The following is a 15,338-nucleotide window of genomic DNA, read 5'->3' as shown; positions in this document are numbered from 1 at the left end:
CTGCTTATTACATTTTTTCACCTGAAAACAACCAACTTTATTTTATATGAGAAAGGCATTGTAAGTGCTAACTCTCTCACTAAATGGCGTCGAGACAAATTGTCTACATTTTTTTGGTGAAAATTACTAGAACTTGTCAAATATTAATTATTATTTTTTTGGTAAACTAATGTTTAAGACAAGATTTTTTTATGCATAGCACAAAGGGTAACAATTATTTTTATAAGCAATAATTATTAGCCTGAAACACTCATCCACATTGAAAAATCTCCTGATAAAAGATACATGAGAGTCCCGCTGGCGTCATGTATCTTTTATCAGGAGATTTTTCAATGTGGATGAGTGTTTCAGGCTAATAATTATTGCTTATAAAAATAATTGTTACCCTTTGTGCTATGCATAAAAAAATCTTGTCTTAAACATTAGTTTACCAAAAAAATAATAACCTTTTATGAGGCTTCAGGCCGTTGAAATTGATTATCTATTCAAGAAAAGATTTCGATCTTTTTAAAGACATATACATATTTGAATTACATCAAAGCAACGAAAATGTTTGGTCGATTTGAAATATTGATATTGAAAATGTTGAGCTTACTTCGGGATACGGACAAGCCCCCTGAACACTTCTGTGTATTTCTTCAGCGGTGTGTTCATTCTGTCTTTGTTTACGCGTGCATTCTTTTTTTGCTGTTTTTACAGCGTTCAAATCGCGCCATTGTTTTGATGAAAGAAATAAAAAAATAAAATCGGCACGTCGGCTTTTGAGGCACGGAAATAGATTTAAAGACTCCCGGGATAAACAATGTTTCATTTTATTGAAGTAATTCGTGTTTTATACAAATAATCCTAGGTTTACTGCCCGGCTTCGCCCGAGATTGAATTCTATTATTATTTAGTTTAATTTAACAATTCTTTAAAAATTGGAACAAACTATATAGATCGATTTAAATAGATATTGCAAAGCTCCACAGCTCACAGCCTGCATGGTCGAGGGTTAAGGCTCTCGACTAGCAATCAGGGGGTCGCGGGATTAAATCCCGGCGTGCGCAATTAAATTGCATTTGATGCATTTGTGCTATTTCACAATTTATTAATTTAAAATTAAATATGTACTATACATTGAAAGTCTACATGATATGGCTTTAGCCCAGTTTTGTGACCAGATCTGAATTGTCAGATACTATCCCACCTTCCTCTCCCTCATCTCCTTCCTCTCCCTAATGCTTGGTGATGCCATAGTCTTACTGGCTCCAGACGGAGTTAGTTGGGACTCTTTTTTGGTATGAAAAATATGTACGAATTTCATGACACCAGAGTTTCCCGTTAAGCTTCATAGTAGGTGAATCAAATATAGGATGAAAGATGAGGTATTTCACTATAATTACTAATTTCGGTTGTGACCTATGTCTGTCTGTAACTCCGGTTCATTAAACTCTACAACTTTTTCTTTATATTTAAGTGTCATTTAAAAAATTGTATGTTTGGAGAATTCAGATAAGCGTTAAAATACCTACTATAACATACTTTTTTAAAGCAAAATAATTTTAATTGCTATTTTTCAAAATTGCAACCGATTTGTTAATATATATAACCACTTATTATGAAATATGGTAAAAAAATGACTTAATATGTCTAGTCCAAAATCGGCCTTAAATTAATCTGTATTATTCTTTATCTGTTGTGCGATCTCACCTTTGATTGGGTTATCTCACAGTCTGATAGTGACAGCATTTTATCTGGTGAAACCATCGACCAACGTAGTTCATGTTAGAGATGTAATAATATCCTTCTGGTTCCGCAAACGCGGAAGTTCTGCTAGATTATAACAGAAGTATAACATAACCTCTATTAATGGGACACTACCATCTCAGGAGACACATGCAGATATTGGGAGTGGAAAAAAAACAATAGATGCAGGAAATGTGAAGAGGATGAAGAGACTCCAATTCACCTTTGCTGCCAATGCCCCGCTCTGTTGGGAACTAGGCTCAGTACCTGGGGAGACATACAGTAGAACCAGAAGACATAGCCACATACCCAATGACAACCCTGGTGAACTTTATTAAAGGGACTGGGTTGTTGTTAAAGGATTGAGGTAAAATGGGAGGTAGCACAATGGGCCTATGGCCTAAGTGCTCACGGGAACTATGTGTAAACCGTCTCCGCTTTAAAAAAATAAAAAACAGAACCTTCTATTATGAGTTTCGTCGTGGGCGTGTTGGAGGGGAAGGGTCAACTGGTATGTACCAGCGCCTTGCGTGATTTGATTCGTTGTTTAATAATTTAGTAATTCAGTAAAGTTATATTATACGAAGAATACAGAAATAAATTGCAGGCGAAAAAGCAGCAATATTAATTTTAGTTAAATATCACTTATTTCCTGTAATAACGAAATAAATCAATCATAAAAAGAAAACTATTTACATCTGACTTATTTAGTCAAAACTAATCATTTCCACCTGTACTTCATACTAATAGAACAACATACCTGAACTACCAAAAATTACCACGAGACAGCAGCAAGTGTCAATATTTCTTCACGAAATCATTAGAATAATTTTTAAAAGTTGTTTTTTGTAAAATTGGTAATTTTTAATTTTGTAATTTTGATCTTTATTCCTTGTTTTGTCTTGCTTCAATCTTCATTGTTGTGTCTTGCTTTCCAGCTGAACTGATATTTTAATCTCCCGTTCTATATCCATTGTAACTTTTATCACATGTTCTAACAGTCGCAACATTTCAGTTGGAAAGCAACACACAACAATGAAGATAGGAAAATCCAAATAATTTTAATAAACCCATTGTATGACACACCCTGCTACTCCCCCAAATGTAATGTATTATTTTAGCCATAGGTTAACAAATATTTATACCAGTTTGAAGAAGCGGTTACGGTCAAAAATAAAATTATAATGGAATTCCACCACGAATTGTCAGTATCAAAAATAGAATTATGGCAAGTTTTTCGTTTGCTGCAATAATGACACCATTAAAAATTGGCAATTTTTCGGGAAACTACTTTTTAATTATTCTAATAATATATTGACAATTACTGCTCTATCTCGTGGCAACTTTTGGTAGTTCAGGTATGTTGTTCTGTCACTGTTAAATTTTGAATATCTAAATTAAAATATATATTGTACACTTCATCCAACGAAGTGTTTAAATATTTTATATTCTACCCGTCTTCGTTGAATTTCTAATACCAATACGCAAAATAAATAAAAGAACATCTGCTTCCGCTTCTGCTTCTGTTATCACACTTTCGTTACATCTCTAGTTAATATATCGATGGGAGAAACTGATTGCCTCGGTCCATTGAATTCAGAATATTGACTGCAAAATAAATTGACCCTCGCAAGTAAATTATTATTTTCGGAGATAGGGGTGTGGCAGTCTTTTTGAAAGATAATATGTAAATATTATAATATCTATTGGTAGGTATAATGAATGTATATTCGTAGTTTTTTAGATATCGAATCATTTTGTGCTGTTATATGTTACGTGTGGGTTAATGTGGTAATGTTTGGTCTTAGTATTCAACCATCATCTTATGCGATCGCGTGAACTATGTAATATCCATTTCAGTGGTAAGTTTCTGGACATATTTAGCAATAGCCTCCAGAACTTGAACTAAATTTCTTGATTTAACTTAACTTAACTTCACTTGACGCCACAGACATAGGAATTTATAGACGAGAAGATAATGGCGAGGGGTAAAATCAACTGTTGAAGAACGAAGGGGGTTAAGCTGACTGTGATTCGTCAATAAATCAATCTGACAGTAAATAGGCATCTCGCATTATAATATCACCATTTAGTTCTTAAAAGTAAAATCTGCTTTTGAATGAATAGACATTTTTACATGGGAGCGCAAATTACTCGCCACGTTATGAACTAATTTGCGTCTAACTAACTAAAGTCCAAATTCGGTAAAGTAAATTTCTTCTGTTTGCAGAGTCGTAGTTAGTTTCAGAGCATTTAGTTAAGACACTTTTACAAATGTTTCATAATTTACTTACCCCAGTAAACAACGATGAGCACACTTGAGAATCGCTACATTGTGATGTGATAGTATATGTTTCTAAAACTGATCCATATAATACGGTGTGAATAAGCTTAAAATAAAGTAAAATAATGCTTACTTATGGAATGTAATACGACAATTGGGTTTATTCTCTTTTTCACATCTATTTTTACAAGTTTTCATATCACAAGTCAACATTTTGCAGTGTTATTTCGTAAAATGAACCGATGATGCCTCGACCATAGTTCGCACAAGAATGATGACGTCACGTTTTCAAATTTCACTTGAGGCCATATGCGAGCCCAGCCGGCTCAATGGAACCGGTATGGGGAGTGGGGATAATACGCTTTTAATCACTTAGGGCAGGTCTACTAATATTCATATGTCTATGCTAATATTTTATTTTTACACCATTATTGAACGGTTGGTATTTATTTTTTAATAGCTGACGTGTACCCGGTGTTGTTCGTCTTTTCTCTACTTTAATGAATATAATATCCATGTACTAATATAATTAAACCTTCCTGAAAAAATTCTCTAAATGATAGTGAAAACCCTATTAAACTACGTTGCATAGTTTACAAGAACAAAGAGCACAAACAGAAAGACGCTGATAGTCATTTTGTTGTTCCCGAACGTTCCAAACTATTCCCGAATATTCTAAAACATTACAGAATGTTCCGGGATGTTCTGGAATGTTTTGGAATACTCTCGAATGTTCTGGACAGTTTTGGAAATTTCTAGAGGGCGAAACTTCCAGCCCTTATTCCTTCAAAAGCACGCCCTTCAGGTAAAAACGGGATCCTTCTTCATGGATGGGGGATAGAGGGCTACCACACCAACTTGATCGTACTGGGACTCGTTTCTGAGTTTTAGTGGCACATACATGGTTCACTTACTTTTATAATATTATTGATTATATTTTAATGTTACTATATATAATTCAGATTTATTCTCATAATACGATTTTGATTCTTGTGATTTTGATAATGTTACTATATATTATTCAGATTTATTCTCATAATACGATGTTATTCTCTGAATTCTGATATCATTTTGATCATTGAAGAAAATATTAGCGATTCCTAAACGAAAATTTGAAACAGACAAATCAGAAAAAGAAAGTGCACATCTAGGACTCGAACCCAAGACCCTTGCCTTCCTTGGTTCGAGTCCTAGATGTAAACCCTATATCTTTTTCTGATTTTTCTGTTTCAAATTTTTGTTTAGGAATCTCTAATATTCTCTTTAATAATTAAAATATTACAATTTGTGGTTTTACTCATTAAGTTATTCCAAAAAAATAAAAACTTATATTATTCTTGTTATTTGCGTTATTCTTGCAACTATATTCAGATTCTTATGATATTATTGTAATAATTTACAAATTATTACAATAATATCATAAAATTAATCTTTAATTTATTACACTGCATTTCGTGTCCGATTTTTTCTCAACAATTTTTCAATGAATTAATTAACTTATGTGTTGTTTTCTTTTTTGCAGATCTTGCTCGAGCTAGGGCCGCGGCCAAGCTAGTGCCACGGCACTCACACACTAACGGCGGCTCCACGGAACACAGGTTTGTGTCCCCTGCTTACTTATTTAAATAATTGTCTTCCATCTTTCAAGTTCATAGCTTTAAAAATATCCCCTCTCCCACGTTCCACGAGAAAACCGTTTAACGTAAAATATTTTAATGGTAAGGTCCTGTTTTTATTAATCTTAAATATAAATAACTTACATCTGCAGGGATCCCTCTAGAAACATTTGAGATTTTACTAATACGTTCATCAGAAATAATTAAAATGTGAGCGTCGAGCAAACCCCCGTTAGTGGAGTTACTTACTGACTCACCGTGTGAGTAGCTTACTCTACACTAATATCACCTGTAGCTTACTCTACGCTAATATCGAGTATACAATAATGTACCTGTAGCTTACTCTATGCTAATATCGAGTATATAATTGTTGTGTTCGCACAAACAGTCTCCAACTCGTCTTGGAAGCAGTTTTATAAATAATAGGTTCTTTAATATTAATCAGCGATTTATTAATACTCCGCGTATTATATTGGTGACTCGATAGTCGACCTAACTAGAAGCTGGCTAATTGGAATCTGGGACAGTAAGTTTCTCTGAGAGCCTTACCACTGGCCCTGGCGACTACTGGCCACTGGCTCCATCTTGCGGACGTGTTATTAAATAACACATCTGCCCTGATGATGGACACTGCAATGCTGTCCGAAACGTTGGCTAAAGAAGGAGTTAGCGCAACACGGCATAATACCCCAAAAACAAATAACAAAAATACTTTTGGCCGTGAAAATCTTAAATCATACCTGTAGCTTACTCACGCTAATATCGAGTATATAATAATGTACCTGTAGGTTACTCTACGCTAATATCGAGTATATAATAATGTACCTGTAGCTTACTCTACGCTAATATCGAGTATATAATAATGTACCTGTAGCTTACTCTACGCTAATATCGAGTATATAATTATGTACCTGTAGCTTACTCTACGCTAATATCGAGTATATAATAATGTACCTGTAGCTTGCTCTACGCTAATATCGAGTATATAATAATATACCTGTAGCTTTTGCAATTCTTTCGTTTGCCATGTGCATTTAAAGTAAATCGCCCAGGATCACATAAATAATAAATGCTTCACTCTATTCACCCCATTTTCCTGCGTAAATATTTGTATTATTTGTATTGGATTTCGATAAAATTACTTTCTGCGTTTCCTCTGTTTACCTCTGCGAATGCCGATGGATATATTTAATATATTTTATCTATCTGTTATGGTCCAACTTCATCTCTTTACACTGAACAAATAATACCTAAGAGTGTGATCGTAATAAATTCACCGAGGCACACACTTGTCTTGTCTCTATAGTAACCGGTCGGTGGCCGAGTTGACATCGCGTTTGGGTCCCACCCAGGCGTAGTGTGTTCAATTCCTCGGCTGGCCAAGTCCTCCAACACAACACAAGCAAAATTTTCAGCTTACTGAGGTGGTAGTAGGAGATTTTCAAATATTGTCAGGTTATTCGTAACCCGGGAATGTTTTTCTTTCTTTTAAAAAAAAAAGTATATATATAACACCAGTATTGCTCCGAATTTTAACTGCTGCTCATCGATTCTTTTCTTATGTGTAACGACATAATAGAGCAATAAAAAGTAACTAAATTGGCTAACAGTGAAACAGTTGCTGACCTTGAACGCGATGATATTTATACATGAAATAATAAACAACATATTAACAAAATACTTGTCAAACAAAATAATATACAGCAATGACATTCACAGAAAAATGTGCAATGAAATTAGGCTACCAAAAAAGGACAAATCCAATAATACACAAAATAGTTTACTGTAAAAAGGAATGTAATGCGCTGCCACCAATTGATATATTCAAGCTGGATTATAAGAGCCATATTGATCAACAGAAAATATAATAATGTATGTTATTAATAATAAATTTAGACATTTGTAAACTTGGATGTACAAATGGCCAAAATAAAATTAATAAATAAATACATAGTACTCTTCTGTTGTCCTGACATAATCCGGCTCAAGTATTTGATTCAATTGATGATAATTTGAATAATTGATTGATGGCGTCCCCGACTTCTTACATCTGTCGATCCGCTTCATTTATATTCTTTTTAAGAGGACGCTGCAAGCCAAACATGTGTATATTCTTGGTATACCTTATTTTGTAGGTAATTGGCATTAAAATCGCTTGACAAACGTAGTCTAGAAACGTTCGATTTCAAGCACAAAACTGGTTTTTATTTATTTTGTAAATAATTTTATAAGAAAGCAATAAAGTTAATCAAGTGAAACTGTCACAGATAATCTTAGCTTTAATACTGTATTTTGTTTCCTTTACGCGTTCATACATTTCTATTGAAAAAATATTTTCTTTTTGAAGTTCATAATTAAAGCATCTCCAATTATTCTAAGCGATCAAATTATTTATTTATATATATATATATATAAATATAAATAAATAATACGCCTAAAAGGCTTTTACATAGAAGTGATACATGATGCAGTGTACATAGGAGAATATATACTATACAGCAGATATTGACAGTAAATAGATGTAATCCATTTTAAAGAAGGTACAAAATACACACTTGTAAAATTGTGATTACAAGTATAATGAGAAAATATTAAAAAATATGAAGCAATATTAGTAAAGCGTAAGAGTAACATAAAGTAAAAAATAAATTACAACAACACTACATATAAGACAAATCATTAAAACTAATTTACCAACGCTACTCTAATTTGTAGGATTCAACAAAGTGTTGGTATAGATTATGCTTAATTCTATATATGGAGTCAATAAATAAATCAATAGCGCCCCCATACTTGTTGCCCAGATCATGCATCCTATTGGTCAGTGAGTGTGTCTGATAGTTGGTCGAGTATGTATTACAGAAGAATGTTATATTTTGTCTTGTATTCCTAGTCGGCACATGTAGTTTAATAGTGGCAAGGCTGACAGGACTATCAATTAAGTTGTTAATGACTCTGTGTAACACAACCAGGTCTGAAATAATTCTCCTGTCAGACAGTGTTATTAGATGCAATTGATTCATCAAACTGACATAATTAATGTAATCAATAGGAATTCCGAGCTTAAAATTTACGTACTTAAGAAATTTGTGCTGAACTCTTTCTATATTATTGGAGTGAACTTTATACAAAGGGGACCAAATAGGTGAATTATACTCTAATTGACTTATCGAACTAAGAACACATGATTTTGCGTTACTTCTCAGTACATCGCCTTAATACTCACTTTTGACAGCTAAAAACAATATTGAGACGTTGTATGAATAATAAATTTTTCTTCACGTAAGTTCTTTTTTTATGCGACGCGTCATCCCTGACGTCAGAACAACCGGTTCAATGTCAAGGTATAGACGCAGGGGCCGGTCATGATGACATAACCAGTTACAACTGCCAATACAACCTTGTAACAATACTAATACAAACTAAAATTATTATTTAAATTCAGTTCAATAACAAAGCGTCCTTATACACACAACATACGTCTATGGACTCTATGAGGCATTCGAATTATTAATAGACTCATTTACATTTTACGTGCTATTTTTTCATCATTAACTCCTCTCGGTAATTTGTTCCTTTTTGCGAATAAACAGTTATTATAAGCAATAATTAGTCGCCTGAAATATCAATACAAATTTAAAAATTTCTCCCGAGTAAAAATAAATGCCGTTAACGTGAATTGAACCTGTACCTACTGATGTCCAGTCAGGTGCTGTGAACCACTGAGCTATGTCGGCTTATTTCCAACACGCCAAATAATTCAATATGTACTAGTACCTCAATCAACAATTGCTGCTTATTATAATGCATAAAACCTTGTCTTATAAATTAGTTTGATTGATTATTGACACTAATTTTAAAAATCTCAAACTTCTGACAGTGACGGACATATACAGGGTTTTCCAATAAGAAATGTTATTTTGATATTCAATCGTAAAAGATCAATGGTTTCGTTGCTTGTGTGGCGCCGTCTTGTTGAAAGTAAACGTTGTCCAGATCAATACCATCCAATTCCGGCCATAAAAAATCATTAATCATCTCTCGATAGCGCAATCCATTCACCGTAACTGTTGCTCCAGCATCATTTTCGAAAAAGTAAGGTCCAATGACTCCGCCGGACCATAAACCGCACCAAACAGTCACACGTTGAGGATAGAGAGGCTTTTCGACAATAACTCTTGGGTTTTCCGAGCCCCAGATGCGACAATTTTGCTTGTTGACGAAGCCACCGAGGTGGAAATGGGCCTCATCACTCAAGATGATTTGCATTTGATTCACTCAAGTGAATTTTAATAATTTCAATGCGTTGTTGAAGCGTGTATCGTTCCATTTTTATTAATGGCGTAGTTTCTACTTGTCAAATGTCAAAAAATGACAGCTTCAAAAGTAACATCTACCGAAATAGCGGGCTATTCAAAATAACACCTCTTATTGGAAAACCCTGTATATATAGAAAGTAGAGAAAATTCGTGCAACGCCGGGTAAACGTCAGCTGGTTATTTATAATTTCTAGCTACAGTTCTCCCGGACAATCGCAATAGTAATATGTATTTTCATTCGATTCTATCTTCTCCGATATCAAAGTGTTCTAGGCTGGTCGATGTATTGTGTGTGTGCCGTCTTCCTGTGTAACACGAAACGGGGCACTTAGCGCGGGTGGCCGGTGTCACCAACCTACCCAAGCTAAGCACCAACCTACAGGCTATCTTCAGAGAGTATGTCCTAACAAAAGATATTATTGGAAATTTTTTCTGATGCTGGGTGCGTTTTTCAATAGAGATTGCCCTCACGAAACGATGATTTTCATATTGAACACCAAGGACGGGTTGTTTTACAGAAATTCAAACATAACATTCTCAACAAAACAAAATGGTGCTGAATAACCATTTGATGACTTTGTAATACGTGAATTGAACTGGGCCTAAGTGCCTATTGTTTCACAACGTGTGTTGAACTGGGCCTAAGTGCCTATTGTTTCACAAAACTTCTTAAACCATTCGTCAATTTTAAAATTTAATTGACTGACCTTACTGAAGTCCTGATTTAACTGGACCATTTTGTATTTCTTCAGCCTGTTCCGTTTCCGTTTCAAGATGGTGGTAATTTTAATGGTTCTGTGAAGGCTTTTTTTTGAAATGTGAATTCATCGCGTTATTTTGAATATTTTATTAGCATTTTTTTTTCTTAATATCAAGGTACCTACCTGGCCGAAGAAAGTTTGTATTGTCATTGAGATAGTGACGTTTCTTCGGATAAAATTTGAAATTTTAATAAGTTAAAAAATTGTAAGGTTTATATGCATTTAAGTACCTATTTAAAAATGTTCAGACGAAATTTTGGTTTTGGTTTATTAAATAAGAGAAATTGGAAACATAGTTTTTTTGATATTGTAGTTATGTGAAACTAAGCGTGCATGATGTACATCAACAACATGCCAACCGGTTTCGGGACAACCGGTTTCGCCACAACCAGTTTCTGCACAACGCGTTGTACACGAAGTTGCAGTGCTTAAATTTAATTTAGTAACGCTTCATTACAAAGTTGTTACTTATGACCTTTGTAACAGAGCGACAAGTTCGTTGGCTCTTGTACCCACGAGTTGCTAGTTACAAATCCGGGAGGCAAATGTTTTTTTTTTTATTGATTTTACATTGTATTTAATTAAAGTAATAAAATACTTAGCACGTTCGGGAGGTAAACACCCCTCGTGAAATACCAAGATTCAAAATCTAAACTCCGTTTAAAATGGGTTTAACCGTGTTTAGTAACCGGCCCACTTTCCTCTTCTCCATCGCTTTTCGCTCCTCACACGGAGAAAAATAGGTATTGCTAATTTATTAATAATCTATAAATTAAATATGTTAAAAATAGAAGACAAAATAAAAAAAACACAATGTCAAAAATGAAATAAAGTCGAAACTAGATACTCCACCATGCAAGATGGAAAAAAATAATATTAAGAAAATTACAAAATATTGGTAACATAAATAGAGCTACGTAGTTTCTATAGTTAAATTATATTAAATTTGATGTTCTTCTTTCTGAAATAAATTGGGTAATGACTTGTTTATATTTGGTGAATGATGTGTTGAATTTATCAACAACATCTTCATTGTGTTCATGAAAATCCGAATATTTTCGCATATATTATGATATATTTTCAAGGCACGTGTTCCCACATTGTGATAATATATTCGTAATTTACTAAAAGTTTATCAGGAAAATGTGTTAAAGCCTGCAATCCCGTTTTTAAGGGGGTGACAGATTACGCTATAATTTCAAAGCGTTTTATATAACTCCATATTGCTCGCCATACAATCCCATACAGACCTGTCACACCTAAAAATATTATGTGTTGTAAGTGTGGGCGGGGCGACGATATGCACTGTGATCTGCTAGCCAGGCTATATTTGAAAATTATGCGACCCCTCTCCTACCTACGGAAGGAGAATTACTTACGCGGCTGTCATCTGTCAAAGTGACATCTCCCATACAAAGAAACGATATTCCGCGGCAGCCCCCCAATTGATCTGACCCCCTCTTCTGAGGAAGATTATAGCATGGTTTGCCTGCCCAACATATAATACGTACATGCCACGCCCAATTTATGTGTGCATAATATAACGTCATGTGTCTAAGGCCTTAACCGGATTACCAATAATTTTAAGAGATTCTTATTAAATTAGATATATTTATTTTGCTATATGTGAACAACCATTAAAGCAACAGCCAACCAAAACAGCCTTAAAACATACCTCAAATATGAGTTGCTATTTTCCCTCTCGCTAAAAACTCTTGTGGTATATTCAATTTAAAAAAAAAACATTATTTTATAAACTTTCATTGAAAAACCGCACCGTTGGGAAAATTCGTAAAAGAATATCGTTCAGAAAATAGTTTTACCTTGAATTTTCCTTAATAGTGATTTTATTATTGTGTTCCCAAAGACCCTATTGCCGGCTGGCCGAAATCACCCTTATCTACCTCTGCTGGGCATTACACAGATTGCCTGTAATACGGCAATGTCGTTAGAGGTCAGAGTGGCCCTGATAAAATAACACGTGGCTTTTGATGGTTTATATAAATAAAAAACCAAAAAAGCTGGCAATTCAGTTAAATGTCGTGTCTGAAGAAAAAGAAACGGTTTTTATTTTGTAATCTCAAAAAACAGTGTTTATTGTTTTTTTACAGAGATTTTATTACAAATGTTCTTCCAGTAAATAAAAAAAATTATAAATAATTATTGCAGATATTTTTTGCTATTTTTAAATGATAATTTGAAGCAGAAAAATCAGCAAAATATGGGTCGCATCTTGGACTCGAACCCAGGCCTTCAACAGAGGCATTTTAAAAACATCAGCTAACTAACTTAGCATAAGAGTTACCAATGGTGTATTATTATTATTATCTTATCTTAATAAATAGTTAATAAAAAGTTAATTAAGATTTTCGTATTGACAGTCGATTGTCTTAATATTTTTTCATCCTTGTCCTTTCTTAAATAATAATATTTTATGTAAGTGCCATTTGCTAAAAACTGAATGTCACCCTCTCTGTCTTTATTATCTACTTTGCTTCTTCTTTTGAATAATGATTAATTATGGTTCAAATATTGTTACAAAATACTGTCAAATTACCCATCTGGTAACACATCTAATACTTATTTTTTTCTTTAATTTTGAAATATTTTGTGTTTGTATGTAGAATTACTTTATGTTTGTGAATAATCTTATGTTTGCTTCACTCAAATGTAAATTGTTAACCTCGATTCAGGCTCAGTCATAGTGAGGTTGATTTTTATGTGCAATAAATAAATATAAAAATATCGTGTCACGTTGTTCGTACACGCTAATCTCCGAAACCGCCCAACCGATTTCAATGAAATTTTCTGAATGTATATGGTTGGTTCCAGCTTGAAATGCAGGATAGTTTTGGACCCGACAGGTGGCGCTGTTGTTGAGATTAAAAAAAATTACGATTTTTTTTTGTTTTCAGATGTTTGTGCTCGCTAAACTCGAAAAGTAGTCGACCGATATCGCTGAAAATTTTAAAGATTGTTCTTATTAGTGCCAGGAGTGTTTAGAGAGTGGTTTGAATGGTAGAAAGAAGTCGGTGACGCCCGAGGAACACTTAACGCAATATCTCGGCACTGAAATGAGATATGAAGTCGAATTAAAGTTGATGTTCTGTAGTTTTTTAACAGTAACATTGTGGTATACAGTAGTTAATGATGGAAGAAGTCGGAGGCGCCCGAACAGATATTAGCAATAGCGAAGCACTGTGGGGGATCCACTAGTTATTATACAGGGTGTATCGGCAAGTACCCGACAAACTTTAACCAGCTATTCCTCAGCACATTTGGAGTAAAAAATGTTATGGGCGCTTTGCTGGCCGGTAACATTTTTTTTTCCATTAAAAACAAAAAATAAATAAAAAAATCCACACTCCGTCACTGTCATTTGCCTTGTTTCTCGCGTTCAACAGCTGTTATTAGCAAGTGCGTCAAAAAGTGTCCTCGCTCTTTCGTACACACTAAATAATAATAGTTAAAAATGAGACGAATGGTGCCGTGCCATTTCGTTGTGATTGTAAAAGCGCACCAACGTAGGTACGTACGTTAGGGCGGAGTGAAAAAACTTTTTTTCAAATTTCGTGTTTCCTATATTACCAATGGGTGCCTTGGTAGTACCCTATAAAGTACACAAAATATCATCAAATTCCAACTTCATCTTCAGGTGGCGCACTGACCCTAAAGTTCTACAAAAAATTGTGTTTTTTCAGATTTTGTTAGTAAATAAGCGCATCATCTAATCCAGCTTAAACGTCACAAAATGTATTTTAGTTTTAGCCATCTAACTTAATCCTCTTCCCCCCACCCTTTGACACTATTTTGCGTAACAACAGCTGCAGTTAATCAGTAATAAACAGACATTAGCACGTTCGTTGGAACAGCTGCGAAAACTTGATTGTGATTTCTTTGTAATATGCCTAAAACAAGTAAAAATTCAATGTGTTCTATGTTTGGTGGCCCAGAAAAATTACAAGACAATGTGTTGCCAACTTATTCGGATGTAATTAAGTATTATTTGTGGATTAGAAATGACTTGCAGTGGTTATCAAATGGAAAAGATCCTTCTGTGAAAGATATATGTGAAATAATTGCAATTGATCTAATTACGTTGTGGAATAAAGCGTCTATTCCTATTGTAACTGAACGTCAAATTATAACTAAACTAACCCGGTATTATCACAAGTACAAATGCTTGAAATGTCGAGTACCTAAAAAGAAAACTGAATTTTATGAAGATGCAACAAAAAAACTCTTTGATATTGCTGTTTGCAAGTGCATTTGTGTCGATTTTTGTAAATGTTTAGTGAAAATACCCAAGAGGAGCTTAGAATTCCTGCAAGATCAGAGAAGTACCCGCAAAATGCATATCGGCTCAAAAGATATAGTGGCATCCAAGGCTTTGGAGCGTAGGCAATTACGACTGATGAGGCAAAATAAATTACTTCAAAAACAGACTGTTGAGAAACCTCTGAGCCCCTCAACAGAGACTTCAGAGACCTCGGATGATAGTGTAAGATTATCAGACAACAATCAATATCCAGACTTTTATACACTTTTTCCGACATACTCCACCCCATCCACATCGAAATCACAAACAAATCAGATGAAGCATCGATTAAAAAATCTTGCCACTGCCTGT

General features: G+C 34.2%; 1 protein-coding gene across 6 annotated transcripts in view; it reads left to right on the top strand.

Moving 5' to 3' along the window:
• The window catches only part of PMCA (plasma membrane calcium-transporting ATPase 3), a 379,691-nt gene that overhangs the window by 272,778 nt on the left and 91,575 nt on the right, over positions 1–15,338 (top strand). For all 6 annotated transcript variants that reach the window (XM_089649335.1, XM_089649332.1, XM_089649334.1 and 3 more), the window contains exon 4: positions 5,535–5,610. The gene's annotated coding sequence lies outside the window, so the exon portion shown is untranslated. The remainder of the gene's footprint in view (positions 1–5,534; positions 5,611–15,338) is intronic.

The sequence above is a fragment of the Hesperophylax consimilis genome, chromosome 29 (assembly GCF_061612785.1).
Source record: "Hesperophylax consimilis isolate HC1 chromosome 29, BYU_Hcon_1.0, whole genome shotgun sequence".
Classification (NCBI taxonomy): Eukaryota; Metazoa; Arthropoda; class Insecta; order Trichoptera; family Limnephilidae; genus Hesperophylax; species Hesperophylax consimilis.
Note: the sequence above shows the minus strand (reverse complement) of the source record. Positions and strands in the feature narration are given on the sequence as shown.